We start from the raw sequence: 6,009 nt of genomic DNA on the forward strand, positions 1-6,009 counted from the left end.
ATTGAATTTAGGATGATCAATGTAAACAAGCTGCACCTGAACTCAATTTTCGAGTCTCATAGCATACTTATGTAAATAAGGTATTTCTGTTTTTTTATTTTTAATACATTTGCAAACATTTCTAAAAACCTGTTTTCGCTTTATCATTATGGGGTATTCTGTGTAGATTGATGAGGATTTTTTTTAAACGAAATCCATTTTAGAATAAGGCTGTAAAGTAACAAAATGTGTAAAAAGGTTAGGGGTCTGAATACCTACCGAATGCACTGTATAACACATGGGTAAAGCAATAGCCACCTACTAGACATTTATACAGTGCTTTTTACTAAACACAAGTCATTATTTACATTTGACATTTTAGTCACTTAGCAGAAGCTCTTATCTAGAGTGACTTACAGTTAGTGCATTAATGTTAAGTTAGCTAGGTGGGACAGCCACATATCACAGGCATTGTAAGTACACTTTTCCTACATATTCATATTATATTCATAAAAAATTAAAAAAATGGGGTGGGGGGGTCAAGAGGAGGAGGGGGATTATTTAAGATACTCTTTCAAGATGTAGGGTTTCAGGTGCTTTCAGAAGCTGTCTTAGCTTCAGAGGGAAGCTGGTTCCACCATTCGGGTACCGAATTCGGGTACCGGGACAGAGAAGAGTTCAGACCAGAGGTGGCAGAACGGAGTGCTCGTGTTGGGGTGTAAGGTTTTAGCATAGCCTGAAGGTAGGGAGGGGCAGTTCCTCTTGCTGCTCTGTAGGCAAGCACTATGGTCTGCTAGTGGATTCGAGTTTCGACTGGATGCCAGTGGAGTTTGCGGAGGAGAGGGGTGACATGGGAGAACTTGGGAAGGTTGAAAACCAGGCGGGCTGCAGCATTATGGGTAAGTTGCAGGGGTTTGATGGCACAAGCAGGGAGCCCAGCCAACAGTGAGTTGCAGTAGTTTACACGGGAGATGACAAGTGCCTGGATTAGGACCTGCACAACTTCCTGTTTGAGGTAGAGTCGTACTCTACGGATGATGTAGAGCATGAACCTGCCGGAGCGAGTAACTGTTTTGATGTTTTCAGAGAACGACAGGTTGTTGTCCAGACAAGGTTATTTTCAATCTGGGAGGGCGACACTGGAGTTGTCAACCATGATAGATAGGTATTTGAGCAGGCAGGCCTTCCCCGGGAGGAAGAGTAGCTCAGTCTTGTCGAGGTTGAGCTTGAGGTGGTGGGCCGACATCCAAGCTGAGATATCTGCCAGGCACGCAGAGATGCGTGTTGCCACCTGGGTGTCAGAAGGGCAGAAGGAGAAAAGTAGTTGAGTGTCATCCACATAGCAATGATAGGCGAGACCATGTGAGGATAAGATAGAGCCGAGTGACTTGGTGTATAGAGAGAATAGGAGAGGACCTAGAACCAATTAGTGAGAGTACGTGGTAGGAGCGGCCTGGCAGGTAGGATGCAATCCAAGAGTGTGCAGAGCCTGAGATACCCATCCCTGAGAGGGTGGAGAGGAGAATCTGATGGTTCACGGTGTCCAAGGCAGCGGATAGATCTAGGAGGATGAGTCAGCTTTGGCAGTTTGGAGAGCCTCCTTGACACAGAGAAGAGCAGTCTCGGTTGAGTGACCAGTCTTGAAGCCGGATTGGTCAGGGTCAAGAGGATCGTTCTGAGAGATAGAAAAAGAGTTGATTAGAGACAGCGCACTCAAGTGTTTTTGAAAGAAAATAGAGAAGGGATACAGGTCTATAGTTTTTGACGACAGATGAGTCGAGTGTATTACAATACAGGTCAATTCGGGGACAGTCTGTGTATTTTAATTGTTTAAACAATGTTTATTTGCTTTTGAATATCAGTCTCTTCAGCCCAGTGAGTGGGTTTATGAGCTGAAGTAACAAGTGACTCTGGTGTCGGATTACATTACATAGGCACTGAAAGGCGCAGCATTGTCAAATTAAGTGCAATGCTGGAAATCTATCCGCATCCAAATAAACTAGGCCTGGCGCTGTTCTTTAGCAAAACACAGAAGGTTGTATATTGAATTCAATAGAGGGAGGGGGAGGGAGAGAAAGACTTTTGACTCTTTGTCTTTCTTTAATGAAACGTTCTATTTCAAACAAACAAAACACCCAAAAGTCTCCTGCATACATGTACCATACTCACCTTGCCCTCTACACCATGATACATAAACAACACCACACATGACAATAACCAAAACCTCACCACTTCTACAGCCATATATCCAACCCATCTTCCCCAGCTGTACAGACAGCCCCCCCAACACACTATGTCTCCTGAAAGATCTCCACACTTTTTATAATTTTACAGAATCCAAATTCAACCCTAAGGCGCGCAGAGACCATCCCATTAAATAATAGTAAAGGGTCTGTTATCCCCCCACCTTTGACCCTATTCCTCCTTGTTAGCCAAATAGCCTACTTTACCTGAGCAAACAGAAAATTCAACAACACACATTTGGCATTCTCCTTATTTGAATACCTGTACCCATTATAAACATCTCAACAGTAAACTCCAACCCCAGCCTCTCACACAGATTTTCCAACAGAGACTCTTCTGGGCAGTATACTGAATTTCTGCCTGACTGATGTGCCCAAAGTAAACTGCCTGTTACTCAGGCCCAGAGGCTAGGATATGCATAGAATTAGATAGATAACACCTTGAAGTTTCTAAAACTGTTAAAATAATGTCTGTGAGTATAACAGAACTGATATGGCAGGCAAAAATCTGAGGAAAATTAGTCCGGAAATAGTTTTATTTGGAGGTCACAGGTCATTCCAATGGAAGTCTATATATCAAAATTCCTCCAAGATTGCAGTTCCTATGGCTTCCACTAGATGTCAACAGTCTTTATACAGGGTTTCAGGCTTGCTTCTTGAAAAATGAACGAGTAATTGTAGTTTATCCAAGGTGTTGTCATCAGGATAGGTAGGCTTTTGGCGCGCTTTCGTTATTTTCCTTTCCTATTGTCTTTCCAATTAACACCGTTCTTTCCGTCTGAAATATTATTGTTTATTTACATATTAGGGTACCTGAGGATTGATTAGAAACATTATTTCACTTGTTTGGACGAAGTTTACCGGTAGCTTTTTGGATTCCTTTGTATGCATATTGAAGGAGTGGATTACTGAAATCAATGGCGCCAACTAAACGGACGTTTTTGGATATAAAGAAGGACTTTATCAAACAAAACGAACATTCATTGTGTAGCTGGGTCCCTTGGGATTGCAAACAGAGGAAGATCTTCAAAGGTAAGTGATTTATTTTTTCGCTATTTGTCATTTTAGTGAAGCCGATGCTGGTTGAAAAAGTATTTTGATGTGGGGCGCTGTCCTCAGATAATCGCAAGGTATGCTTTCGCCATAAAGCCTTTTTGAAATCTGACAACGCAGTTGGATTAACAAGAAGTTAAGCTTTTAAATGATGTAAGACACTTGTATGTTCATGAATGTTTAATATTACAATTTTGTAATTTGAATTTGGCGCTCTCCAATTTCACCGGATGTTGTCAGAATTATCCCACTTGCGGGACACGTAGCCCAAAGAGGATGATTATTAAAGGTATTAACCTGGCGCACACAGAAAACACATGAATCACAGTTTCACTCATAACACAGAAAGGACACCCCTGTCCGACTCCCGGTTCAACCCGTGCCAACCAGCTGTTAGTGGCCAGGGCTCCATGTAGAACCCTCCACTTGAGGTCCCCTGACCTCTTTGGTACTGGGTTTGTAGAGCCCCCTCCATCTAAAACCCACCATACTCTCCGCCCCACATACCCCCTGCCACTGATATGCCTTCACTCCTGTTTGGCTCCTAATATTCCTCACCTTAATGCAGAGGTTGTAGACAGCTTTACCTCCCACCCCCTCAAACTCCCCCAGGCTCGGAGTGTTAAAATCTAACAAGTCCTCCCGACCCCCTTGCCAGTCCCCAGTCTCTGCCGTTACCTGCAGTGGCAGAAACATTGGTGGTTCGAGAGACCTGCTGTCCTCAGCCTCTCCAGCTTCATGAGGAACAGCCCTAATCCGCTAGCCGCTGATGGCGGTGATGGCCCGACCAGAAAAAGTCCACCAGCTTGCATTGCAGGTCTGCGAGCAGACCGGGAGGGTTGAGGACAGTCAGTTTATGCCACAGGGAAGATGCTACCAGGTTGTTGATTATCAGTACCCTCCCTCTATATGACACTTGGGACAGAAGACACCTCCACCTGGCCAGTCTTGACACCACTGCTTGTGACAGCCCCTCCCAGTTCTTCCTGACCCACCTCTCGGAGCCCAGGTACCCCCAAAATTTTAAGCCCTTCACAACCCCACTGCAAACTCCCTGGAAGCAGAAGAGGGGCCCTATCCCCTCATGCACCACATAACAGAGCTTTGCTCTTGCCCCAGTTTACCTTAGCTCACAAAGCTCCCTCGTACACCTTCAGACTAGTCTCTAGTGCCTGCATATCCTGACCATCTCTGTCCATCACAGAAACGCCACCTGCATACGCTGACACTGCTATGCCTGTCAACACACCCATGCCTGTCCAGCACACTCCCTGCAGTCTCCTGCGCAGCAGGCCCAAAAAAGGCTCAATGGCTAGTGTATATAACTGCCCTGACGGGGCATCAGACAAGGATGCCTTCTGTCTCACCCAGACTGGCCTACTGAGCCCCCCTCCCACCTTGACCATATATGACGCCCCAGCATACAACATCTTCACACAGGTCAAAAACCTTTCCACAAACCCAAACACAGATATAACATTAAACAGATAATAATGGTCCACTCTATCAAAAGCCTTCTCTTGATCTAAAGAGACCAGTCCAAAGTTCACATTAGAACATCTTGACAAGTCCAACATCTCCCTGATTAAGAACAAGTTGTCCGTGATTGAGCGTCCCGGTATACAATATGTCTGGTCCTTGTGTACTATAGAGTTCAGATGGGACTTCAGTCTGTTAGAGAGGACCTTGGCAAATATATTGTAGTCCGCACAGAGCAATGCCAAAGGCCTCCAGTTAAGTTCACACAAGTTCCCTTTTTTGGGCAGGAGAGTCAGAGCCGCCCGACGTTAGCTCATCGGCAACCCTCCTACCCAGACGCATTCACACAAAAGAAGTCTAGTCCAACTATTCCCCAGAATTTTGATTAAAACTCCACTGGGAGTCCATCTACCCCCGGTGCACGGCCGGGGGACATCTGGGTTACGGCCTCTGCCAGTTCATGGGATAACAGAGGAATGTCCATTTCATCCCTCTGTGCCAGAGAGAGATTAGGGAGTTCTGCAAACAAAACCTGAGCACACATAGGATCACACAGTTCTGCCCTATACAACTCAGTATAAAACTCCACAGTCCACTCCCGCAACACAGAGGTCACCCGCCCATCAGACAGCCGTAGACAATGCATGCCCTTGACTTCACCGCTCTGTCTTTCCAAACCAAAGAAGAAGGATCTGGGAGCGTCCTTGAGCATGGAGAACCTAGCTCTTACAAGTGTTCCCTTTGCTTTAACCTGGAAAAAACTTCCAAGGTCTCTACGTAATTAAGCTAAATTAGCCTGGAGGACTACATTGCCTTGCCCCTACATTGCCTTGCCTCACCATCTCTACCTCCATCTCACTAATACTACGCTCGAGTTCCCCCAATACTCTCCTAGCCTCTGAGGATGAGAGAGCTGTAGACTGTTGACAGAAAAGCCGAATTTGGACTTTTCCCACATCCCACCATTGAATCAGAGACATATACTCCTCTCTTTGCTGCCCCCACCTTTCCCCAAAAATCTGGAAATCTGAGCAAAAAGTGGCATCTTGTAAGAGCTTTACATTAAACTTCCAATAGGATTCATGCCGAGGCCCTGGTGAAATAGACAGCCTAGCCATGGTTATGTGGTGATCCGAAATACCCACCGGGAGAATGGTAGCGCCCAACAGCTTATTGCTCTGATTCCTGGATATGTAAAAACGGTCAAGTCGGGCTGCACTCACCCTAGCCCCAAAGACCTTCACACATGTATACT

This window comes from Salvelinus sp. IW2-2015, unplaced genomic scaffold (genome assembly GCF_002910315.2).
Source record: "Salvelinus sp. IW2-2015 unplaced genomic scaffold, ASM291031v2 Un_scaffold959, whole genome shotgun sequence".
NCBI classification, from domain to species: domain Eukaryota; kingdom Metazoa; phylum Chordata; class Actinopteri; order Salmoniformes; family Salmonidae; genus Salvelinus; species Salvelinus sp. IW2-2015.